General features: G+C 35.8%; 1 protein-coding gene and 1 long non-coding RNA gene across 2 annotated transcripts in view; one reads left to right on the top strand and one right to left on the bottom strand.

The window, feature by feature from the left end:
• Positions 1-25,576, bottom strand: part of Sardh (Sarcosine dehydrogenase) — a 110,908-nt gene extending 85,332 nt beyond the window's left edge. The window contains exon 1 of the mRNA XM_081764679.1: positions 25,404-25,576. The gene's annotated coding sequence lies outside the window, so the exon portion shown is untranslated. The remainder of the gene's footprint in view (positions 1-25,403) is intronic.
• A 361-nt stretch (positions 25,577-25,937) lies between these two features.
• The window catches only part of LOC145690107 (uncharacterized), a 49,035-nt gene continuing 47,129 nt past the window's right edge, over positions 25,938-27,843 (top strand). Inside the window, exon 1 of the long non-coding RNA XR_014132169.1 lies at positions 25,938-26,075. This is a non-coding gene — a long non-coding RNA (uncharacterized LOC145690107). The remainder of the gene's footprint in view (positions 26,076-27,843) is intronic.

Below are 27,843 nucleotides of genomic sequence, written 5' to 3'. Positions count from 1 at the left end.
GAGCATAAATCCTAAACAGCACAAGAATTTAAGTTAATATCAAAGTCGTATAAGCTCTCATCGAGAATCAAACTCACGATCTGCGGAGACTAAATGTAGACCGTGCATGCCTATAAAGTAATAAAGAGAATACATGAAGTTAGAAACCTTCCCAAATTATATCTTTAGCAATTTTAGGTGATCAAATACTAAAATTAGTTCTGGAGACCATGACTTTGGTTCTGCAAAATTAACCCACAAAAAGTTGATATCAATCACGTTCGTTCATGTACCCATGCCCTATAAAAGCCCATACTATCCATATAATGTAATAAAGAACCAATCAAATTTACAAATATTACACAATATTGAGAACATTTTATTCATGAACCTAAACGACATAAAACAAGTGCTGTCGAAACAGTTTTCCATCAGCTAAGCCCTTACTAAATAAACTAAGCACTGGAACGTTGAACGTTTAAATCGCTCAAACCAATAACAATGTTTTGTAAGAGTTATTACAATGAACCAATCATAATTAAGCAAAGAGTAAATGTGACGTCATTATTATTTATCCACGACCGAAAACGAAAGGTAGTAACTAGGTTCGAAGTCAGCTCATCACTTCCCTCTTTTACCTTCTCTAGGGATGAATGTATTCTTTCAAAGTAAACCATTACACATATATGTTCTTATTTTGTCATAAGAAGTAACTCCTCAATGTTATCTCGTTACATAAGTATGATTAATCGTTATTACAATGAACCAATCAAATTTAAGCAAAAAGTAAATGTGACGTCATTTATTTTAATTCACAAACGAAAACAAGAGGTACTAACTAGGTTCAAAATAACCTAATCTCATCCCTTTTCTCCTTCTCAAAGAATAAATATATCTTTTCAAAGTAAACCATTACACACTATTTGACAATTAAACACCGTATTTGTTCGAACAAACAATGCCAACGATACTGTGACAACGAATACGTAAGCATAGGTAACACGATATAGCTGACGTTTCCTTTTAAACATATGATTATAAGTCAATACATAAAGAAGCTATTTAAATCTTTCCAATAGTTTTATTTAATTCACAAACGAATATAATATAAACTATTGTTGGTAACCAGGTCCGGGATCGCCCTTCTCCCTCTTTTATGCGCCTCAATAAATGTATGCTTTCCTGGACACACTTTTTTAACAATTAAATATCGTGGTTCGAGTCCCAGAAGTCCCGTGAATGAAATCTAAACCTTAACCAAAAGTTAAGTAGGCCTATTCCTCCCAAAGTTTTCGAGTTAAGTTGATTTTGAGTCTAACGTCCCATTCAGCAGCGATAATAAAACCTACTAATTAACGGGAATCCGAACCGCATGAGCTGCCGCCGGGAATCGAACCCTGGTCTCCCACGTTAAAAGCGCATACGATAACTGCTTAGCCACGAAGTAGCTCCAAAGTTTTCAGATTTCATATTAATACTAATACTAATTCATACTATTACTGGAGTCTACTAATTCATAATGCAGTAGATCATCAAGAAAGAGAACAAAGACCTTGTTTTAGTATATTTATACCCATAACAGGAAATAAAACAAGCAATCATAACCTCCAAGCTAAAAATCCGTTCAGTGACGTCATACGAACACGTTAATTCAGACCAAATACCTCTAATTCATTCGCACCAGTAAAGGGACGGTGGCTCCATGGTAGAGCGCTAACCTCTGGTGCATGGGGTCCCTGGCTGGGTCCCCGGCCAAGTTAGTCTGTGGTGAACAACATCGTGCTCGTGGGTTTTCTCGGGTTCTCCTGTTCCTCCCACACTTTCATTCCACCAATTAATTAATTTCTCATCGTCACCGTCTCCTTTATCCTGACCGGCATATTCGAGGGACGTAAAACTAACTCAAAAGATTGTCTGGAACATTCTTCGCAAAGTCTAGTTCAGTATTGTCCAATTATAATGAGCCTGAGGGCCATAACTGTCTTTACTAGTAAAGTGGAGGGCCGCAGCTTATAATAATAATAATAATAATAATAATAATAATAATAATAATAATAATAATAATAATAATAATAATAATAATAATAATAATAATTATTATTATTATTATTATTATTATTATTATTATTATTATTATTATTATTATTATTATTATTATTATTATTATTATTACACTACGAAAGAAAAATATAGAAAAAGTATTTGAAATATTATATACCTATTCAATATGACAAATGAGGGTGACTAGCAGCGTTTACAAGGGGTTGAATATCTACATTCATTTCTGTTGTTGTGAGTCACAGGAAATGTAAAAGAGAAGAATCTCCAAGGCAGCTTCTGAAGCGATTCTTCACAATTTTCATGGTAGAAAATGCACTTTTACACAAATAAGTGCTATCAAACATTGACGCTCTGTTCCGAACGAACTCACAGTTTTTAGGGAAAGGTGGATGTCCGCGCCTTTTTGTTGTACAGAAGCGCTAAATGGATGCGTTATTTCGAAAGAAGAGTGCGGAAACATTAAATGAATGAATGAAAATAATATCAGTACGGCTAATAACAATTGCGAATCGTGAAAGCTTTGTGGGCCGCAGAAAATGGTTTGGCGGGCCGCATGCGGCCCGCGGGCCGCCATTTGGACAGCGCTGGTCTAGTTCTATCCATATCGATTGCAATTACTGCAAAGTCTCAGTGAAAGTGACACAAAATCTTTGTGAAGAAAAAGATGACTTTCTTCAGCTGCTTACATTTGGGGACGAATCAATCTTTCACATTAGTGGTGTCGTAAACAAACATAACGTTCGTATATGGAGAAGTGAAAACCCTCACGAGATTGTGGAGCAAATTAGGGACTCCCCAAAGGTTAAAGTGTTTTCTGTTGTAACGTCCAAAAAGGTGTATGGACCGTTGTTTTTCCAAGAAGAAACCATTACTGGAAGAACGTACCTGGACATATTACAATTTTGGTTGATGTCACAACTTGAAGAAGATAGTGACAATTTCATATTTGTGTAGGATGAAGCCCCATCACACTGGCATTCCTGATCACACTAGCCCCACTGTAAGGGATTACCTTGACGAAGTTCTTCCTAGGCGGTGAATTGGCCGTTCAACTTATGAGAACATGGCTATGACTCAATGGCCACCACGAAGTCCAGACATCACACCGTGTGATAACTTTCTGTGGGGTTACATAAATGATAAAGTGTATGTTCTCCCTTCACTCAGAGTCTGACGCAAATGAAAGAAAGAATCAGAGATGCTGTTGCATTGGTGGACAGTTAGATTTTGATGCGTGTTTGGGAAGAATTGGACTACAGACTAGGTGTTCCCGTGGAACCAAAGGATCACACTTAGAACATCTGTAGTTGTATCACAAAAACTTCCAGATGTACCCTACAACATACGTAAGTTATGTCACCATGTCATTAAAACTCTTCATTTGGGAAACCACTAAAGTTGTCTATTTTTTATGTTAACCATATACATCTATATAAAGTAGTCGAAGTGAGACGGTATGCGGTGGTATGCCATATCGCCTCTGATTTTTCAGTGATGAAGGCATACCGCCTCTGGTTTTCTACTGATCAAGATATACCGTCACTGGAAAGTGGATGCTAATATACCTTTAATAAATCCATTTTTATATGTAGTAATTGACGAATAGCTTTACACGTAACATATATGAAAGTCAAGAAGACATATATATATATATATATATATATATATATTAGGGATGGCCAAAATTTTCCGGAATCCGGATTCCGGAAATTTTGTTTTCCGGAATCGGAAAATTTACTTTCCGGAATTCAGATAAATTCCGACATTCGGAAAAAATCCGGAATTTAGAAAAAATTCGGAATTTTTTCAATTTTACTTTCCGGATTCCGGAAAGTAAAAATTCTGGAATTGGTCATCCCTAGCTACCTAGTAGCTGTTAAAAGAGAAACACAATAATGAATATATATACTGTATTAGTTGCTTGTAGTTGGATATGTCTTTATCACTTACGTAGACAATTGCTACTGCAGTTATTTACTGCTTTATGAGGAAGGTCTTATTTTCACACCCAAAAAAGTCGCCGGTATGTCAAACATTATCGCGTTCCCACCTGCAGCTGCTCCAAAGCAATGCAAACTACTTTTTAACCAGGCGAAAGGCAGTGAAGGAAAAGAAATCTCAACAAATATTCTAATAACATTCGCTTATTGTCAACATACCTACAGTGAGCGCAGAAAGTGTTCGTACACCGTGCATACTATATATTGGAAACAGCTAGCATGAGAACGGGAGGTGGAAAATATATATATAACCAGAATTAAGACTACACATTCATACATTTTATTTCTATATACAAGAGAAAGGCCAAACAAAGACAATCACTGTTTTGTTCAGAAGAAAAGAGAGAATTCCTTTTTTGTAAACGCAAAAAGTCACCGTACACTTATGCTTGAATTAATGCTTATAAAGTATATTACGTTATTTAATATTTTGTGGGATTACCCTGTGCGTTAATGATTGTAGTCTTCGTGGCATTGATTTCACCTGTAGTAGTTCGTAGTTCTGTAGCTTCGGGACTGATTATGTCCCATTCTTCTTGAATAGCTTTTCTCAGGCCTTCTTTAGTAGAGAAGCTGTGCCTTCTGATTCTTGTCTCCAGTAGAGATGGCCAAAAATTTTCGGATCCGGATATCCCGGATCCAGTGAGATCCGGATCTCGGATCCGAATCTCAGATCCGGATCTCGCATCTGGATCCGAAATCCGGATCTCGGATCTGGGTCCGGATCTCGGATCTGGATCCGGAACTCGGATCTCGGACTGGGTCCGGATCTCGGATCTGGATCCGAAACTCGAATCTCGGATCTGGATCCGAAATTCGGATCTCGGATCTGGGTCCGGATCTCGGATCTGGATCCGAATCTCAGATATTGATTCGTATCCAAACCTACATCTGAAATTGTGATGATAAAATTGAATATCTAAAATTCGTCAAAACTTTTTTAGGATTCACTAATATAGTAGGATGCTGTGCTTTTAAATGTTTCCATAACACGTTTGTGCTACCTTTGTTCTTTACGTTATTTTAACCTTGCAATATTTACTTTCTTATATAAACTTTCTTATTTTCTCATATACAAATGAAATATCTTTTAGATAAGACCCTTCTAATCGCAGGAATACTGGACAAAACAAACTCTTTATTAATAGTAGTTTCTGACTCACTAGAGTCCAACCATCAACAAATCTTTCACTTCGAAGGTACAACAAAAAATATAGACTGGTTGGCGTGGAACAACAGTAGATCTTTAAACATGCACACGAGAATTTCAGGAGAGCGATATGGTTGTGTAGTATTATTAGTATTAATAAAAGTGTTCGTTGTACGACTTTATTACCTAACTTATGGCTTGCCCTTCTGAGGTCAGGAGTTTGTTGAAGGAGTAAATATAAAAGAGATTTCTGTTATTTCTTCTTCACCCTCCAGGTTTCTTTAATCATACATTGCAGGACGTAACTAAAACATATCCATGCATCGTATCATTGAAGCGTTTTTTGTTTTGTATATTAGTGTTCAAAAATATAAAATATTTAACATATTCGCATTTGTTCATGTGATCTAAGGTTTAATTCTCGGTGGAACATACATGAGATAATTGAAAGCTGAAACAATATGAAAATAGTATATAAAAGTCAGGAGATTAATATTAAAACTTTAGCTATTTATTGGGACTGTAAGGCTATAGTTAAATTAACACACACGTTTCGTGAAGATATATTAAGTCGTTATTGTTTATTTACTATAAGCTACCAGATACATCCTCAGAGGCCACTTTACACTGTAATAATCAACAGATGAAAACATTGGGAAAGGAATGGAAGGAAGGTCTCCAGAGCCTTAGATCAAGGTACTAACCTAGCATTTGCCCAGTATAACTGAGGAACAACCCTGGAAAATCCTCAGTCAGGATGGCTGGTCTCCGAATTCAAACCCGGTATTATCCAATTGCGAAGCAAGAATCCTAACAAGTAGCCTGAGCTCACTCCGCATTATTATTATTATTTAATTAACGTAATGTTCTAAAATTAGTGCAAATTAAACCCTACTTTCTTTATTGGTGATGATATAGTTAATAAGCCTACATGAGACATCAGTCTCCCATTAAATAGGCCTTGCTCAAGAAAGAATACCAGAACTGGAATTCAGGAAGTGGGGGTGAAGAGATTAATGAGGATGAGGAAACTATGTGCGATGCAAAAACTGAGAAATTATGACTTCATCACAGATATATTCACTTACATACGTCAATTAATATTTCTCTGATACAGGGCACTCTACTTTCTATAGTGGCAGGAAAATGGCCCGCTTTTGTAAACGAACACATTAAGCACGTGCATATAGGCACAATATACGTGCAAAGAAACATAGGTAAAACTAGAAAAAAAAATAGGGAAAGCGAGGGGAAAGTGATAAAACGCCATTCAGCTTAAAAAAAAAAAAAGCTGAAAATAACTTAGAGCTACAAAAGACGCGAGGCGAATTTTATTGAAATGATTGTTTTTCCTTAGTGATTAGTTGTGCTAACTATGAACATGAATTAAAAAGAAAACAAGTAGCTAGCTCTGAGTTTCGCAAACTGGTTGAAAAGAAAATATTGGATAAAATTTAATAATAAAGAAGGCATTTATGATAATTAAAGCAAATTAAATTCTTGGCACGACAGTCCTTTGGTTCCTATCAGCGGGCTTACGTTCATTTGAAGCGGGATTTGAATGCAAGACATTTACAGTAAAAGGGTTGAGTTGATTTTAGTTTAGCGTCCCTTTCAGCAGCGAGGCTATATGAGACGTGGGCCTACTGATTAACGTGGAATCCGAACCACATGAGCTCCCGCCGGGAATCGAACCCGGGTCTCATTTACAGTAAAAGGATCCACAGCCTAATGCCGCAGACCACTCGACTATGGCTGTCGGGTTTTCTCGGCTAATCTGTAGCACATTTACAGTAACTGATTATTTTAAAAGTTGCTCCTAAATACTGACAATCTAAGTTTTATGTATCAAATATTTCCTGCGATAATACCATACACTCTCCGACTTCTATAGACGAAAAGCTAAAGTTACCCACATTATCTAATACAGAAATAAGTTCTGATTCTCTAATAGCTGCTGATGGTGATAGTCAAGGTTCACCGAAGCATGATCCCAAACCCAAACTGAGATATTGATGTCACTGGGACGCCTGAAAAGTCATTGTGGGTAAGTGAATTGCCCACTTGTCAGGATGAAGGGCGATGGTGATGTGAAATGCAGGGCTGTCAGAGGTACTACTTATAATAATTGGATTTGTAATATTCTATGTTGCCGTAAACCCTCTTCAAGAAGATAACTGTTAATTTTAGCTTTGAAAATGTTACATAAAGAGTTTTATTGCTATCATTAGGTTGCATATAAATCTCTTTATTCCGGAATTATCGGATTTATTTTACCGCTTAACTTTCACATCTCTTCTGATTTACGAATATTTAAATCACGATTATCCCCTTAAGGTCAATTAGTGATATTTTAACTTATTTAAAACCAACTATGTATATGGCTAGTCTTGTTATATGGGAATAATTGAGACTAGAAGCAATCTACAGGCTACGTTCAAAAGAATCTTGTCCGACCTCCTGATAAACCACGTCTTTCAGCAAGGTGAATTGTGGCAATCCGATACTAACATGAGGAAATCTTCCGGTTCAAGTGAAAGCTTCCATAAGAATCAGCACCCTAATCAGTGGTATGTGCCTTGCTAATTTTTCTCCAATGTGAAAGTACCTAACTTTATTGTTAAAAATGAAAAGGTTTTTATTTCAAACAAGTTGTCATTACAGTTTTCATATTTGAACACAACACTCATGAAAAGTCATGTTAAAGCGCGACTTACTCCTGAAAAAGAATATTTATCTGTTTTTAATTTCTCGTGTTCCTCAAACTACATGCAGAATTAGTGCAAGTGCCTTCCGCTCGCATTACCTAGGTACAAACGCAATGGCGTATTTAGGGGAGAGGCTTCCGGGCTTAAGCCCCCCCCCGAAATCTTACTTACTATAGTAAACTATATGAAATATCTTGCAGAATTTTCACATTTTCAGGCAAAGCCTCCCCCCGAAAGTTAGCAAAGCCTCCCCCCGAAACAAAATCGTAAATATGCCACTGTACAAACGGCTACGATCTTGATACTAGCACATGTTTCGGTTTCCAGATCTCAAATATTTATATTTCAGCCTGATTCTATGTATGAATCCGAAATTTCAAATCTAAATAAGAGGCACCAAAATTCATAGTTTATTCTCGGTGCTCATATTGTGATTTACTAAATAATTATTAAATCTAATTGTAGGGTATACATTTGATATTTTGAGCAGACTGAGCAAGATAAATATACGTAAAAAGTAGTCAATACTTGTCTTAACTGTTTATGTTTTCTTAACTGTCAATGAGATAGGTGCATTGAGGAATTTTAAATATTCATCTCGGTCCTGCAACCGAGTGGAACTAGATACGACATTCGAACTCTCATCCGGATCATTTTTTTTCTTAAGTAAGCCAAACATTTGATCTTTAGAGTAGAATGAAGGAAACAAATAGACTTGTCAATATTCATCTTAATTTTCTGTTCTCTTCTTCACTGTCAGGACTTCGTAAAATTACTTTCGGCGAATTTTAGATATTCAAGTTTATCATAATTTGGATGGGATGTGGGTTTGGATAAGAATCAAGATCCGAGATCCGGATTTCGGATCCAGATCCGAATTTCGAACCCAGATCCGAGATCCGAATCCAGATCCGAGATTCGAGATCCGGATCCAGATCCGAAATCCGAGATCCGGACCCAGATCCGAAATCCGAGATCCGGATCCAGATCCGAAATCCGAGATCCGGACCCAGATCCGAAATCCGAGATCCGGATCCAGATCCGGATCCGGCCATCCCTAGTCTCCAGAACAGACCATAGATGTTCTATGGGGTTCATGTCTGGGGATTGGGGAGGTGTGCGAAGCTGTTTCAATCTATTATAGTGTAGCCACAATCGAGTATTTTCCGCTGTATGTTTGGAGTTGTTGCCTTGTTGAACAATAAATTGTTTTCTGCGCACTAGTATGGATTTTGCTTTAATATGTTAATATACACTTTGTGGATCATCACTCCATCGATAAAGTGGAGACGACCCACTCCTGAGGCACTCATACAACCCCAGACGAGCACGGACCCTCCTCCGTGTCTTACTTTAGGGACGAGATTTTGAGGATTCATCTATGTATTCACCTTGCGCCATACCATACGCCTCCCATTGGATTCGATAATATTAAATTTACTTTCGTCCGAAAATATGACCCTATTCCAAAAAGAAGCCTGATCCCTTATCTTTATACTCTTTTTCAAACTTTAGTCTCTTTATACGATTTGTCTTGTTCATTCATAACATTTTCCTGGCTATCCGACCATGATACCCTGCAAATATTCCGCACTGTACTGGCTGATACTTTAACACCGCGTATTTCCAGATCCGTTGCCAATTGCACAGCACTACTTTTCGGAACCTTTTTTCTTTCCCTAATAATGTAACGTTTATCTTGTTCACTCAACACTCTTGGTCTTCCAGGTTTTTTTTTTTTTTTTTCGCACAGTGATAGAAACATTGTACATCGCAATTATTGTTTGTACTGTTGAACGAGGCCTGTCTGCAAGGTTTGCTATCTTTCTCAAATACGTACCTTTCTTATGCAATTTAATAATTACTTTTCTTGTCTCCTCATTTGTTTCTGTTCGGTTGCTTCCCATTTTGACAGCCCACCGTGCAGTTTTTTCACTCCTATTCACAACTAAACTCATTCTGTTATTCGTCATGCTATACAGAGGTGTATACTCAGGTGAATACTAGTGAACCCCAGTTGTGGTATCTTTGTTTCGTATTCGTACGTCAGGTGTACGATCTCTTTTTGCGTCTACTCTATATACTTTCTACGGAATTTATTTACTTTCTGACCATTAAACTTGTCTTTGTGGTTCTTTATTGATATATTCATAAAGCTTAGTTTTCATTATTCATATTGTGTGTGTTATTACACTTCTTAAATTTTCTGTTTCTTTTTCGCAGGCATTCTCGTTTCAATAGCATAGGTGTACGAACACTTTCTGCGCTCACTGTATGTACAGTAAATACAAATTTACAATTTTTGACTTTACGAAGTATACAATGTAATTGTTCAATAATTAACATAAGCAGGCATTCATTTATTTATATTAATATAATAATTAATAAAACTAATAAGCGGGTGATTGATGACTCAGTGGTAGAGTTTTCATCTATGGTATTCTAACCCAGGACATGTGGGTTTTCGATGGCTAATTTTGTGTTCGAAAATTTTTCCGGTGGTAGGCCTACTCTTGGTTCCCTTTCTTATATTTGTTCCATAATCATTCGTTAACGAATTTACTTTATCAAAACTCTATAGCCATATATTCATTCTGTCAGTCAGTGAAACAAACAGTCTCAAGAACTATCTGAGGATTACCATCAATTTTGGCCACGATGTACAGAGTCAATAGTTAAGAATCGAGTTGCCTGATGAATGTAATATTCAAATCGGAAGCGGTACAAATCAACCATTTCCGGTTTTAACGTTAATCATTATATAGTAAATATGGTAATAGATAGCGAGAAGCGGTTTCCAGTAATCGACATATATAACATTCATGTAGATAGAATGTTACCCAATTTGTGCATCTGCTGAAAATAATGAGCTTAGGTATTTAGAGAGCATTTTCCGCTTTAGAAAATGTGTGCTTGGTAAAGAATGTAGAGAATTAGCTGAGTCAGGCACGTATCTAGAATATGGTAATAGGAAGGGGGGGGGTCTGTCACGAAATACTGTGGTTATTTCCAGGGGCTCAATCATTCTAAACTATTTTATTGGCAACATATATTGGTTCGTTTAGCCAAGATTTCTAATGGAGGGATGATATGAAATACTGTGGTTACACACCAGAGGCTCGATCAATCTAAATATTTTACTGACAACATACCCATGTTGATTGGTTAGGACAATAAAATGAGGATATGTTAGTAAGTATTTTAATAAGAAGCTATGAAGGAATCTCGAGTAAAAAATATAAAAAAGTATTGAAAAAGATATAGTCTTCCGAGGTCATTCGAACGGTGTCGAGAATTTTGCGTCTGGGAAATTTGCGCCCTACTTCAAGAACAGGGAAAATTGCGCCTGCGATGTACCTCCACCGGGAAGTTTGAGCCCTGCGAAATAAAAGAACCTATTGGAGCTTACGCATTTGCTCGGAGGGACTGACATTACAGCATAAACAATCCTCCCCCCACAACCATGCCTTTTGTGATTTATTTTCATTGTGGCCATATAAGGGGAGAATAAACTTCAATATAAGCCAAAAGAACACAACGGATCAACGCAATCACTGCTTCTTCCAGAGATGATTTTGGGGGAACACTGGCCTCCCCAGAGCTCTCAGAGTGCCCCCTCGGAGGAGACCAAAATAATAGTCTATAATATAATAATAGTACCAGCAGTGACCCCCTCCGGAATACTAAGTGTGCCCCCCGGAACATTTTTTCTGAAAGAACGACTGAACGCAATTGTGTGTTTGAAGTGTAATTCCAGCAAGTAAACACACTGTACATAGTTTTCTTGATAATATTACTGAACTGATTTTACATTCACTTTACATTTTCTTTTCTATATTTTGTGTCCTAAAAAGCCAAACAACTCGCAAGGATTGTGAACAGAGATATCTGGGTAGAGCCAAACAGCCTTTTGTAGATTAAATTATACTCTTTGGTTATATTAATAAATAATTATATATCAGTCATTTATACTTTTATTGTAAATTTTGTAGTATAATGAAAAATTGTATTTGTATGGATTGCCCTTTAGTGAACTAAAATTGTATTTTTTTCATTTGTTCGGAATATTATAACGGATGGAGTAACTCACTGAGACGATGAGAGGCAAGCCTAGTTCAAGTGTGAGTGGAAGTTACTTTACACAATACAAAAATAAGTTGAATTGTAGGGCGCTAACATCCCAGTGCAAATATATAGCCGGCGCATTTCCCCCTATTTTTGCGGTAGGGCGCAAACATCCCAGTGCAAATATATTCCGAGCGCATTTTTCCTATTTTTGTGGTAGGGCGCAAATTTCCCGGGCGCAAAATTCTCTCATTCAAGGAAAATATAATGTCCGTGAAGTTGACAAGCCACTTATGTCAGACTCCAATTTCGACTTTAAACGTCGCTAGTGGTATGTTAGTGTTCGATAGTGACGCAAATCGTTAGTACTCCAGAGATAACGTGTGCTTTTTAAATAATGGATATAAGTCTTCTAACTGCATGCCAACACGCCCACTTCTAAGAATCATCTCAAAAATGAGGTTAACCGTTAGAGCAAGTAAGTGCTCATTAGTGCCATTAACATTAGCGTTAATGCCTCCATCGTACGGCCCTTTGAGTAATAATAACACAACGCTCTTTGCTAGAGTCTCAATGCGTCCCTATATTCTCGCGAACATTCTTACATGCCCAAGTTAGTTACTTCTTTTTTTTTTTTGCAACTATTGTTTATCTGTTATTGTTTATTGTTTATTGTTAGTCTGCAGAGTAGTCCTTACATTAATATGCCATTGTCCTTGATAATCATTGCGTATTTACAAGCAGTTTGTTATTACTGTTAGAAGATATCAAAAAACAACAGATAAAATCTATTACTTAACGGTTCATATTTTTCTTTTACAGTACGTAAACGATTAATAATAATAATAATAATAATAATAATAATAATAATAATAATAATAATAATAATAATAATAAGACTATTCAGCATAAAAGTTATCAATTGCATGACACTGGTAACAAGCGACGCATATTTTAACTTCATAAAAATTCGTTTCTCACGATTTTCTGGAAAACTATGTATGATAACATCTTCATTATGTCAAGTTGTTTATCTCAGTGTGATATATGTATTACCTCTGGACAATATCACAGTAAAACAAAAATTAAATATTAGTACATCGTACTTTTAGACTACATCTCATTAACCATGGGAAGATTGAGTAGTGTATACTTTAGGATGTAAGTTTCAGCTTAACTTGCGTCATACATTCTTAGGATTACAAAAAGGAAATTTGTTCGTTTGCATTTGAACAAAATTCTTAGGATTACAAAAAGAAAAAATAATTTTTCCGAATTCCGGAATTTTTCTGAATTCCGGATTTTTTCCGAAATCCGGAATTTTTCCGAATTCCGGATTTTTTCTGAATTCCGGAATTTTTCCGAATTCCGGAATTTTCCGATTTTAATTTCCGTATTCCGGAAAGTAAAAATTCCGGAATTGGCCATCCCTAATATATATATATATATATATATATATATATATATATATATATATATATATATATATATATATATATACATAAACGATTCAATATGATACATCAAAATATAAACTAGATGAACTTCTTTGAAGACACCTCATTTCAAAAACAAAAGGTAAGAAAAAGACAACAAAAATGTCGGTGCTGTCAACTTAGAAATTATTTCTACGTAAGATATAGATATAAGATCTATATCTCTTTTGAAATACCCCTCAGTCGAGTGGGGGGCCCGGGAGCTTTCCCGCAGGAAATTGTTAATATAAAAACTCGGTTTCTGAGCATTTTCGTGTATATTTCAGGGGTATAAAAGCAAAACCTGCTAAATCCACTTTTCAGTTTTGTCAGGAAACGAAGAAAAAGTGACGCCCTTGCGTTTCAGAATTGTTGAACATTTCTTTTTGTTTGTTTGTTTAGTGGTCACTATTTAATGCAGATGAGTGAAATCTACCACTAAACAAAGTCTTCCCCCACTTCGTAACTATAGAGAAGCTCTCCAGTGGTTGTCAGTCATTATGTAAATAGAAACGCAATATTTTAGGCAACATACCCTCACTGTATTTCAATATTTGGATTGCCGGTATGTCGAGTTAAAATCGCAATAAAACATACCGCATCTGTTTTTTTCCACTTCGAACACTATATATATATATATATATATATATATATATATATATATATATATATATATATATATATATATATATATAAGGGCGGATCCAAGGGGAGCTAAGGAGCTATAGCCCCCCCCCCTTGACGCTCAAGTTTACACTGGATAAAATGGGCTTCAATTCTGCTTTACACTGGATAAAACAGCAAATTATTGTTTAGCCCCTCCCTTGATCATATCTTGGATCCACCACTGTATATATATATATATACAAGGTTTGTCCGGAAAGTAATAGGACTGAGTCGATTTAAAAAATAATATTGAGCCAATCGTTACAATTCTTTAAAAACTTTCAAAATAGGATCCTTCTGCGTCGATGCAGCACTGCCAGCGCGATTTCCAAGCATTGAAGGTGTCACGGAAGTCATTCTCCGGATTAGCCTTGAGAGCCGCGGTGCAAGCTGCTTGGATCCCCTCTGTCGTCTCAAAATGCTTGCCTTTCATTGGGCGTTTCAGGCGAGGAAACAAAAAGAAGTCCGGGGGGCACATCTGGGCTGTAGGGCGGCTGCGGAAGCGTTGGGATGCCGGCCTTGGTCAGGTAGCTGTTCACAAAAAAGGCGGTGTGAGCCGGGGCGTTGTCGTGGTGCAGCTTCCAATCGGCTCCGATGTTTGGTCGGACCCGATTGACCCTTCGTTTGAGTCTCTTGAGCACTTCCACGTAAAACTTGGCGTTGACGGTTTGTCCAGGAGGAACAAATTCATGGTGGACGATGCCTTTGGTGTCAAGAAAGACAATGAGCATTGTTTTCACTTTGGATTTGCTCATTCTTCCCTTTTTTGGCCGAGGAGATGCCGGCGTGTGCCACTCGGAAGATTGCCTCTTTGTCTCGGGATCATACTCAAAGATCCATGATTCGTCAACTGTAATTACGTTATTCAAAAATTGGGGGTCACTTTCACACATGTTCAAATTTTCTTGGCACAATTCCACTCGCCGCAATTTTTGGTCGTCAGTGAGCACTTTTGGGACAATCTTCGCGCACACCTTACGCATGTTCAAATGCTCCGTCACAATTTCATGAACCACGATTTTTGGTAAATTTAACATCTGGGCAATTAAACGAATACTTAGTCGACGGTCTGAGTGTCGGTGTTTTTCGAAGTCGAAGGTCTTCCAGCACGGTCTTCATCGGCGACCTCTTCCCGGCCCTCCGAAAAGGCCTTGTGCCACCGAAACACACCACTTCTTGCTAAAGCATCATCTGGGTAAGCCTGCTTGATCATATCAAACGTCTCTGTCGCAGATTTACCGAGTTTAACACAGAATTTAATCGCGTACCTCTGCTCTAACGAACGCTGCATTTTCGGCTTGCCCCACTCACAGAAACACGTCGCGCGAAAAAGCCTGTCCTGACTCTCTGTGTCCTCGGAGACAACTGACCAGCCACTCGTTCGTTAGCTAGGGACGCCCTCTACCGGATCCAGTCGGTGCGCGCACGCTCCGAAGTACAGTCATGGCGGAATAAAATCAGTCCTATTACTTCCCCGACAAACCCTATATATATATATATATATATATATATATATATATATATATATATATATATATATATATATATATATATATATATAAAGAGAGATAGGGGATAAATAGATGTACATCTCCACTAGTCTACTGTGTACTTTAACATGCCTGCACAAGGTTCCAGTTAGGTTCCAAATAGGGGAACAACAAATGTAGGTACTGCAATCGTTTGTGTCTATTGCTTTTATATGTACTCTGAGCATTATCTAACCTAATGTCTAGATATAATAAATATTTAAAGAAAACATTTGCACCATTCACATGACTGTAAACTTCGTCTTTTTCTTATTTTTCTTGAAAAATTAAAAAAAAAATCATCTGAACTCTGATTTTTTAGTGCTGTACATTTTCTTCTGTGTGTTAGCTATATATTCATTAAAGTATATCACCCGTGGTTCATATTGTGGAGCACAAATGGAAAAGCACAAAAGTGTATGCCTATATTTACTAAATACTTCAATAGTAGTCATACAATATTGATACATTGATCATTTTTCTGCAATATCTTAAAATCAGTCAATTAAAGAACAAACAAATTAACGATTAACATCCAGTTCCAACCATGTTTCTCCATATGTTGTCTTTCTAATAATATTGCCCATCTCTAGCATTTATAGTAAAAGGTTTGAATTATGAAACAATGGAATAAAAAACTTAGGTAATGTAATTGAAAATAAGAAAATTTATACGAAAAACATGACAAGAAACATATTCAGGGATGTAATGGAGGGTATACGCTGGTATACGGCGTATACCCACCTCTATTTTTTGGAAACTATCGCATACCCTCCTAAAATTTAAGAAGTACGCAGGTATACGCTGCATTCGATCCATATCTATAGTATATTCACTTCATTGGGACAAACAACAACTGCTTTTCATGTACTATATTTCAAAACAAAAAATCCTCACTAAATAGCTGGTCTTCAGGCTGTTGCCACCAATGATGTTGAACTTCTTTTAAAATGTTTGCGTTCGGAGTGTGGGAATTGAGTTTTTCGAGAATCCCTTCTAATGGAGACCAGCACTCTGAATCTACAGTGGTTTTTCCTTAAGATGTCAAATGCGCTGTTCGTAAAGACCAATGTAGAACTCTTTCCTTTCTAAAGAACAGTCGGAGATGAGGATGAATAGTTGGGCCTATATCCTCATGTGGTGATTTTGAAAATTTTCTGTTTTGACATAGGAATAACCACAGTTTTCACACCCTGTCTGATCTATATTCAAAGTCTGTCAATTGGATAAAATTAGAGCGAGGCAATATGGGATGGAATCAGCTCCTTTCTAATCGTGGAAGGAGGTTTCGAAAAAAAAATGTGTCTTTACTTTAGTTCAAAGGTTAAGAGGAAATTAAATGAATATATTTGCGATAAGAAATCGTTGACCTCCACAAAATTAACAACACATATGACCTATCGTCGGTATAGTTTGAAGCATTCACCGTCGTTCCCAATATCATCAACTACAACGGCGAACCCTGGATTAATAATGTTCATTTGTAGCCGCAATTGACATAAAAGAAAGTGGCAATTAATTTCTATAAATATTCAGCAGCTAGTACTGTTGTACTAGTTTTCTCGCAACCTACTGAGAGAAAGAAGGAGAGGATAAAAATAAACATTTTCTTTGTTGTTTCAGTTTCGTTCAGATAAAAAAAAAAAATATTTGAAGAAAATTTGTTAAAAGGAGGGGGTAGAAATCAAACGTCAGGAGAGACTAGTAGCGGATGAGCATGTTACAGAAATCTTTGATCATTTCAGTACAACCGTCACTTCGAAAATATTTGCCTAGTAGTGCTTAAACTTTCTTTGTGGGTTGACGAATTAAGAGTAGCTTTCAATTTGCAAGATGTCCAAGAAAGTGCTAGAAAATTGGTTAAAAAGGAAAAGAAACAACACTTTTTAAATTTCGTTGATCAAAATGTAAAAGCAAAGATATAGAGAAATAGCGAAAAAATCCAAAGGACATGTTAATTTGTCAGCTACTAATTCAGAGAAAGACATAAGTATATTTATTTATTTATTTCATATAAGGTACTACCATGAGCAAAATAAATGACGCGTCTCTTTATTTTGAAGTTTTTTGAAAATATCTCCGTTTTCTTTATATGTTCGAAATCTCGGAAGGTTTCCCCAGCAGGACAGGTTAATAACAAACCCGTTTTTAATATTTGTGTTAGATATTAGCTTAAAATAAAGAAATTAGAAGCAAAAAACATTAAATCGACAGAAATCTCGAGAATTACCAACTCTGCTAAAGTGGGAAATTTTCAAGAACGCGAGGGAATTCTGCAGTTCAACACGAAGCAGCGACATCTATGTCAGTGAGAGAAGCGTGGATTAGATCTACAAACGAAAATTTTAACGAAATATTTCTAGTATGTCTTATTATATGCATTATCAGCGAACTCCAAATATATGAATCTATGCTAAGTATTAACGTATAGATAGTGCAAATAGTGGAAATTACCTATGGAAAAAGACGAATTGTTAGCCCAATCGTAATGAAAAATCGTCTTTACTGTAGAACAGATTCAGCTTACGTAAGAAAGCAAATAGCTCAGTTAGATAAAGCAACGAGTTTGTAAACCGAAGGTAGACGGTTCGAATCCCGTGAAGGACTGTTGTCATTTTTATCACTAAGATTATTTTATTTATTTTTTATTTGGGAAAGAATAAAATTGTAACATATGTGTAAAACGCATGACGATACCAAAAAAAAAAAAAAAGAGAGAGAAAATATCGTCGCATTTGCATTAGTGTCTCTAATTTTTGTTTGCAAACAGATTCGTAATTATTTCCCCTGTGCTCACTGATGCATAACGAATGTTTTCCAGTAAATGTTAATTCTAATTTGGAGAATTTTATAGTTTCACAATTCCTCACTACATAGTCTTCTATCTACGTGTTTGGATATTTTGATAACAGATTTCCCTATTAAATGTTTAATTTTCTCTATAAATATTTGTCTTAAATTGAAATTGTTTTGAATTTACTACATAAGCAAAGTTGCCCGAAGGAGGAGAGCTCAAGTAACAGATATTCTACGTAAAAGCAACCTATTGTAGAATGATGATGCTTCTTACCTTCAGCACATAATCTTAACGTTAGAGAGTCACAGAGAGAAAAATCCTGTTTTTCCTCCCCTATGACCACTCATCTTAAAGCTCTACCTTTAATGATTCGTGTCACATACTTTCGGCTCTCCAAAGACATTCATATTTATTATTATTATTATTATTATTATTATTATTATTATTATTATTATTATTATTATTATTATTATTATTATTATTATTATTATTCCTGTGACTTTTTGGCGCCCTTCCCCTAGTAGTAGCCTATATTTTACATTTTATCATAGTGTTTTTAATAGTTTAAACCAGGAGCGTCATTTCAGATTTTGCTTTGGGGGGGGCAAGACCTCTTGATATAAGTAAAATTTCGCGTTTTTCACTGATTTACTACTATTCTAATGATAAACTCTATATACATCTCAAACTCAGGGGGGGCAAATGCCCCTCCCTGCCCTCCCTAAATGACGCCCCTGTTTTAAACCCATTTTCAAAAAGAAATCCTTACCTAGGAAAACTTCACAAAGAATATGGCCCGCTATAAACAATACCAACTCCACCCCCCCTGGTCTAGTGGCTAGCACGCCTGCCTTCTGTGGTACCGGGTCCAATTCCCGGTGGATTACTGTTGAACGATAAAAGTGGTTCGGAATCCACTATAATTAGTATCCACATCTCCCTTGCCCATTAAGGCATAACCGTGGAACGCTAAACTCAAGCAAACAAACAAACAATACTTAATTCCCGGCACTCTTTATTCTACATGCCATCTCTCAATTTTTCGATACAGCCCCCTTAGTACTATGAAACTCTCTTCTTCCATAGTGAAATGGAAAAAGATCATATAATTGCCACTACTTTACAAGAATATAAACCAAAAACGTCAGTAGAAAGCACATTATAAAATTTACTTTTTGAGGCTCGTATTGGTGCCCCTCTTTCTCTGGCGCCCCGGGCAGTCGCCCGGCCCTTAGTCCGTCCTTGAAAGTACGGACGCATAACTAAGGACTGCGGAGGAGAGGTTAACCTTCATGTTATGCCACTGGTTTGACGTGTTTGAAATGTTCAGTAAGTGATCGGTTAGTGAAATAATTTCGACAGTTACTGATGTTTAAAGTTTAGCTAAGACAAAGCTACCTAATCAAATACATTTGATATCGGGATGTCACAATTTGATTTTTCCTCACATAAAAAAGATAAAAACAATAGTAATAAAAACCCTTACTCGTACTGGGCTCCTAACTAACTAACAACCTAATTCTTACAGACTAGTTGCTCTGACCAACTGAGTTTCGATTTCTTACGCGAAAGAAGTCTGTTATATTAAGAGGCATGCTTTTCATTATCAAAACTGTTCGAAGTAATACGAACATGGCTTAAGAACAGAGACGGAACTGAAATACCACTCGATTGACCTTGAGGGCAAATCACCAAAGCGTAAAGACGTAAGTTCAGCATGCATTTCTCTGGAGTTGTGTTCAGTATTCCTATCTGCCAGTCATGCTTGTTCGTAGGAGTAATATGTTACAAACCTGACCTTTCGATACAGCACCATAGCAAAAGAATAAAAGGGAAGGAATTCTTGCCCTTGTGAACGTTGGATACCACCATGTGCAATAAAACTGTCGCGTCTCCTTGAAGTGATATTTTATCGAAAATAACTCGTTTTCCTTTATATAGTCTATCCGAAGTTTTTGAGGGTTTCAAAATGAGGAAATGTTACTGACAAACAAGAACGCATTCAGGGGTGGGTCCAGGGGGTCCGGACCCCCTCTGAAACCCCAACTTTTCTGTAAATTTAGCCTAATTTTGGGGATTATCTTTTAAAATTTTATTATAATTTATCCTAATATTGAAGTCGGACCCCTCCCGAAATAAATTACAGCATACGTGTCTCTGACAATTTTCAATATATTCGTTAAATAATAAAGTAAAATAACTAAATTAGGAGCAAAAAGCTTTAATAATAATAATAATAATAATAATAATAATAATAATAATAATAATAATAATAATAATAATAATAATAATAATTGAAGCGAGCTTAACGAGTTTCAACTGTACGACTCAACCAACGTTTCGGTGCCTGTTCGTTCGTCTGCTCCTCTCATAAAAGACATTTCATTTTAATGAAACTAGTAAGTGCCTTCTTTTAGCTCTGCGGAGTAACTATTGCTTGGAATATGAATCTGCAAAACATAAGAGGTAAAATTAACCAAATGGTGCAAGTTTCCACTTATATATATAAAACAATTTTGCAATATCAACTACGTGAATCTTGTCCCATAAAGAAGCCGAAACCCCTACACCGAAGAGCCCTCCGAGATTTGATCATTGTCCACACGGACTGAAATTGTCATTTGAAGCCAAGACTTTAATATGAAGCCAATAATTTCTTTAAAATAGACGGAAAATTCGGAAGTTATAAGCATTTTCATATTTTTGCCTTTTCCCATAAGGGAGCCGTAGCCCCCTATACTGAAGAGCCCCCCCCACGGAGATTTGATCATTGTCCACTCGGACTGAATTTGTCATTTGGAACCAACACTTTAATACGAAGCAAAATATTTCTTTAAAATAGACGAAAAATTCGAAAGTTATAAACATGTTAACAATTTTGCCTTTTCTCACAAGGGGGCCGTATTAGCCTACACTGAAGAGCCCCACGAGATTTGATCATTGACCACTTGGACTGAAACTCTCATTTGAAACCAAAACTTTAATATGAATTCAAAAATTAAACTTTTACATTTTTGTCACCCTTGATTGTGTAGGGGCTCCTTCGTACAAATAAAGAAGCGGCAATATTACAATCAAGGGGCGCTATATATTAGGTATTCTTTTAGTTACCTACCCCTAACCGCACAGGGCCATCTTTCGTAGAATAAAAAATATTACGTGATATTCCAATCATGAAAGGGGAGAGGATGCTGTAAATATATTTCTTATTCATTTTGTCTGTCCTGCTTATCAAAAATTACTTTCTGTTGGAAGGGTACTGAAATGAGAGGGGCAAAATAAAAAGTCGTACCCCCTCCTACGTGGTTGCTCAAATAAGTACTAAAGAAAGCATTTTAAACTAAGATATTTAAGATTTAAACTAGGAAACTAAGATATCCTTACATTATGTAAGGATGGCATATTCAGGATTATTATTATTATTATTATTATTATTATTATTATTATTATTATTATTATTATTATTATTATTATTATTATTATTATTATTATTATTATTTGAATGTTTTTGGAGCACCGAAATTTTGTGAGACGAACAACGATATGTAGAGGTTTAAGATGGGTGGTCATAGAGGAGGAAAAACAGGATTTTTCTCTGTCTGACTCTATAACGTAAAGATTATGTGCTGAAGGTAAGAAGCATCATCATTCTACAATAGGTTGCTTTTACGTAGAATATCAATTACTTGAGTTCTCCTCCTTGGGTCTACTTACCTTATGTAGTAAATTCAAAACAATTTCAATTCAATACAAATACATTGTAAAACTTTTCCGTAATTAAACATCTAGGAAAAATTAAACATTTAATAGGGACATCTGTTATCAAAATATCCGAACACGTAGATAGAAGACTATCTAGTGAGAAATATTGTGAAACTTTATAAAATTCTCCAAATTAGAATTAACATTTACTGGGAAACATTCGTTATGCGCCAGCGAGCATATGGTGAGCAGTGAGCACAGGGGAAATAATTACGAAACTGTTTGCAAACAAAATTAGGGACGCTAGTGCAAGTGCGACAACGGCATTTTTTCTTTTTTTGGTATCGTCATGAGTTTTACACATACGTTACAATTTGATTCTTTCCCACATAAAAAAATAAATAAAATAACCGTAGTGTAGTGATAAAAAAATGACAACGGCATTTCCAGGGATCGAACCCGCTACCTTCAGCATACAGACTCGTTGCTTTAACTAACTGAGCTATTTGCTTTTTACGTGAACTGAGCCTGTTCCGGTAAAGACGATATTTCATTACGATCGTCCTACCAATTCGTCCTTTTCCATAGATAATTTCCACTATTTGCTCTATCTTTATGTTAATACTTAGCATATATTCATATATTTGGAGTTTGCAGATAATGCATATAATAAGACATACTAGAAATATTCGTTAAAAGTTTAGTTTGTAGATTTAATCCACATTTCTCTCAATGACATAGATGTCGCTGCTTCGTGTTGAAATGCAGAATTCCCTCGTGTTCTTGAAAATTTCCCACTTTAGCAGAGTTGGTAATTCTCGAGATTTCTGTCGATTTAATGTTTTTTGCTTCTAATTTCTTTATTTTAAGCTAATATCTAACACAAATATTAAAAACGGGTTTGTTATTAACCTGTCCTGCTGGGGAAACCTTCCGAAATTTCGAACATATAAAGAAAACGGAGATATTTTCAAAAAACTTCAAAATAAAGAGACGCGTCATTTATTTTGCTCATGGTAGTACATAGGAAGCCGATACATACGGATCTTTATCTAGAAACGTCAGAACTGTGTCAACTTGGACCAGTGGCGTAGGGAAGGGGGGACCGGAAGGGCCGCCTCCCAAAGAGGTCCGACAATGTACTTTGGTACTTTGATGTTTACAATGTTTTATATATTTTTATATTTATATATTTTTTTGTTTGTAATTTTTCTATATGTACCTATAACAGCACTTGGGCTCCCCCCAAACACACATCCTGGCTACGTCACTGACTTGGACAGAATTGATTTTACAAATACCACCATAGTAGTGAACTGCAGCAATTTTGGGGACAGAATAATAAAAAAAAAGCAATAGCTATCTCACGTGAAAGGAAGTCTCAATAGAGACAATGGGTTTCAACAACAGTCTGCTGTTAGGGTAATGATGTAAATAGCCTAGTTAGACAAGTATATACTAAAATTAAGAGTAGCTTTGACAACAATATTCCAAAGAAAGATACGAATAAAGGTTCAACACAATGTCCCGGGGTAAACAGAGAGTTGAAAAGTCCAAGAAATAGGCAAATAAGGTTCCACACGTTGTATAGAAAAACAAATATGCTAAAATGGTATATAAAATTTTCAGAATGTAGACAAATTGTAAAGAAATTGCATAATCAATTAAAATATAACTATTTCTTACAACTTGAAACCAGCTTGTTTACAAATCAACAGGTGTTTTGGAAAAAATTCAGGAACAAAAACTTTTTCACAGTGCATGTAATGGATTATGAAGAAAAGACATACCAAGATGTACATGTTGTAGCTAATGCATTTTTGTGCTATTTTCAGAAAAAAAAAAAAACATTTAGTAATTGCACGAATATTAAAATCGAAAATGTAAACGAAAATGCTAATAATGGTAATTAATTTTCTATTCAATTAATGCCTAGTTAACAGAATACAGGCATGTAGCCAAGGGTAGGGGGTCCGGGGGGTCCGTACCCCCCTTCAAGACCGAAAATGAAAAAAATTAAGGAAGGATGAAACAAAATGAAATTAGAAAAAGAAGAATCAGCGTTAAAAATAAACTACAGGATGCTTTTGCTTACTCTTTCTTAGAGATTTGTATTACTTGCAATACATGGTGGCGAGGTGAGCGAGATATCCTGGAAGAGTCAGGGAATTTGAAATTTCCAGAAAAGTTACAGAATTGTCAGAATTTCTGCTACCAGTCAGGGAGATTTCAAGCTTCTGAAAGCATAGTGTCGTGTAACTGCGTGGACATTTTTTAAATCATAATTTTTCATCGCATCCTTGCAGTATCAAACATGTTATTTTGAAAAACATTTTCTACTGCTTTTTTTTTTTTTTTGACCTGTCATTTGGAACAGACAGTAGTTGACGGAATAATAAAAACAAAAATTTATGTAGAAAGAAAGTTCTGTTAACATTGATTCAACAGAGAAAGGAACGCAGATATTGTAAAATACTAATACAAGACATTATTGAATATGTATTGTTTATAATTGTGAATATGTACTTTTTATAATAGTTGAGGTCATAATGAAAGGAAAATTGTTATATTTGAATAAACAGAGAAAGGACGTAAATAGTTTATATATAATCTTTTTCAAAACTTTTTTTTTATTATTTTACTCAAGATTTCTTCATAGTTTGTTATTAAAATACTTAGCAACATATCCTCATTTTATTGTCCTAGCAAACCAATATCTGTTGGTAGTAGAGTTTAGATTGATCGAGCTCCTGGGCCTTCAGAATTTCATGTCACGCTCCCACCCCTCCCCGTTACGAAATCCTTGCTAAACGAACCAATATATGTTCCAGTAAAAAAAATTTAGAATGATAGAGCTGCTGGTGTGATGACCACAGTATTTCGTATCACGAACCCCCCTGCACGAAATCCTGGCTACGTGCCTGCAGAATACCATATCGAGTAGAAACTTCTATAAATGCGGGAGTACTATATTAGTATTGATGAAACTAAATTATAAAGTCCAAACATTTAAGATGGAATTAAAAGGAAAAAACTGTGAAATCTTGACTATTCTCATCAAATTAAACCAAAATAATTTTAATTATGATGATGGATACGTTTAACCTTGTGTTCAGTCACAATATTTCGCTACTCAATATTTATTAAAACAGTGTTGTATATGCTGTATTAATGGATATAATTGTTATTAAAACATTTTCTTATTTGAACAGTTAATAATAACAGTTGTTAGCTCTTGAAAATATAAAATAGTAAATTAAAACTCGCTTACCTCTTAAGATAACTTGTCTTGCCTGTAGCGATTAGTTTCCAATGAACTTATCTTCCTGCACCAACTTCATATTCCACTTGCCAACACTAAATAAACAAGTTAGATAGAAGGGAAAAGATAAAACGTTTTGATGCTGTTGATCCTTTAGCTCTCTTGACCTTACAAAATCAAGTTGACTGGTATTAACTGGTAATATTCAGAATGAGATAACAGAAAATAAGAAATTTTGCAGCAGCTGGGAGGTGTGGCCTCTACGTCATATTAAGTCTTCCAGGTTTTTTTTGTTTTGTAAGCCTAAATGTACGTGTTCGTTGTAATTTTGTAGAATGTAAATGTACCAAGAAATCCAATTCAAATGCATGCAAATATTTCAATCGAAATATTCAATAAACAAATCACGAAGAAATCTTTAAAAATTGTTTATTTTTTAAAAAAAATATTAGCCAATTTTTCTCACAATACAACAGTATGTGCACACTGGGAAAATAAGGTCATGGTCATGATAAATGTTATCGACAAGAGCGATGGTCAACATGTAGCACGTATGATGCATGCGGCCCTCCTGCTGGTATGTTGTCCGTAGTAACGCAATGGTGGAACAGTTAACTCCACAGCTACAGAAAGAAAAAGGATGTCGAAATTAGTGGGCCCTGATCAGATACAAGAAGAAAAGTAAGTTTTGTGTTTACTCTTCAATCAGAAATACCTATATTTTTATTTTCCTTTTAACTGTTTCGGGTTATAAACAGTGTTTCTTCCAACATGTTTTTTGGGGGACTCTCCCCTCGAAGCTCCAAGAGTGTCATCCCGGAGGAGACCAAAACAATACGCCTATAATATAATAATAAATAGAATAGTATTGTGTGAAAATAATAACTATGTGCTCCTCCGAATACTAAGTCTTCCCCTTCGGAACATTTTTCCTGAAAGAAACATTGATTATAAATGATTAAGAGTCGTAGCCTTAGAACCAAATCGACTATATCGCTAACACTATTATAATGTTAAAATTATTTCAAGTGTTCAATAGTTAGCCTACATCATGAACTGTAACCAAAATGTCAGGAACTTGAATCAAAATAGCCTGTTTTAACCTGTCATGTTTAAACTTGTAAATTATTGTAAATAGGACCTAAATATTGTTAATGGCGCCGGATATGTTTAAGTTGCACTATGTAGTATATAAATCACACCAAAATACAAACTGTCTAAAATAAAAATGGTTTTAGTGTACAAAATTGAAGAAATGTGAGTTTGAAACTTTTGTATTTATCTAGCGACCGCCATTTCCTTGTAGGTCCTATTTACAGTAAACAAATAGGCGCATCCTGAACATGCGCACACCCAGAAATTTTTGTTGGGGGGGTCTAGTACTACAAGTCACTACTTTTATATAGCATTAAACAGGTATTATTCTGTACCCGATAAGTGATTATAAAATACTTCCACCTAGGGGAAGGTAGTCGAATTCTGCGCGGCGGATAATTTTGCGCACACGTGTTCTTGAACTTGGAGATCCTTTACGACAGATTGGTTGCTGTTGCCACGAAGGAACCGTTACTAATAAATAACATTAAAGGAGAGAAGCCATTATGTCAAATGTTTAGGCTGTAAGTGGCCATTGAATTATTTCTTTCTTGTTGATGTTAAATTTTCTTCAAACAAATTAAGAGGTACGTTCTATACTTGACATATTTCTAGGTAGTTACTTTTATGTTCCGTTTATATAGTACAATGGGCATTATAATCATTGCAATTCGTAGTGCTAATCAATATTTAATATGTCGTAATTTCGTGTTTTTTGTTAAATGGCGGAGTGGGGTTATTCTGCGAAAAATCGATGGGTTATTCTGCGCAGTGCGCAGAATTGCACCTCAAGAGTTTTATGTTAATGACAAGCGTACGTAATAGATCCGCAAAATATCGTCACTCTCTCATTACATATGCCGAAAAGAAGAGAAAAAACAATTACGAGAAGTAGTTATGCAAAGGAACAACTAAAAGAAGCTATCGGTGCTGTTAAAAGTGGGTGTGCGATTCGAGAAGTTGGAAGATTGTACGGAACAGCAGAATATGCTATTGGTCTATGGATGAAAACTAGAAATACGGTGCTACTCTCGCAAGGAAATCACTATTCTCGCGAAAACAAGAACACGAATTGGTGGAGTATGGGATTATCAAAGCAAATCGAATTGCCAATAATTTTGATGGAAATACCGAAGTTGCTAGTACGTATTGGTTAAGACTCTTTCTTTAAAGAAATCTACGAATTCGCCTAAGGAAACCTGAGGGGAATAGGATAAGGGGATTCAATGAAGAAACCGTGACACTATTCTTCAAGAAATTGGAAACAGTAATGAAAAACAATTTTTCCCTAAGTAGAATTTTCAATGTGGACGAAACGGTATTTCGAACGTGTAAAAACATGTGAGAATTTTAA

The sequence above is a fragment of the Thermobia domestica genome, chromosome 7 (genome assembly GCF_964235325.1).
Source record: "Thermobia domestica chromosome 7, izTheDome1.hap1.1, whole genome shotgun sequence".
Taxonomy (NCBI): domain Eukaryota; kingdom Metazoa; phylum Arthropoda; class Insecta; order Zygentoma; family Lepismatidae; genus Thermobia; species Thermobia domestica.
The sequence above is the reverse complement of the archived record's forward strand: the minus strand, read 5'-3'. Positions and strand labels throughout refer to the sequence as shown.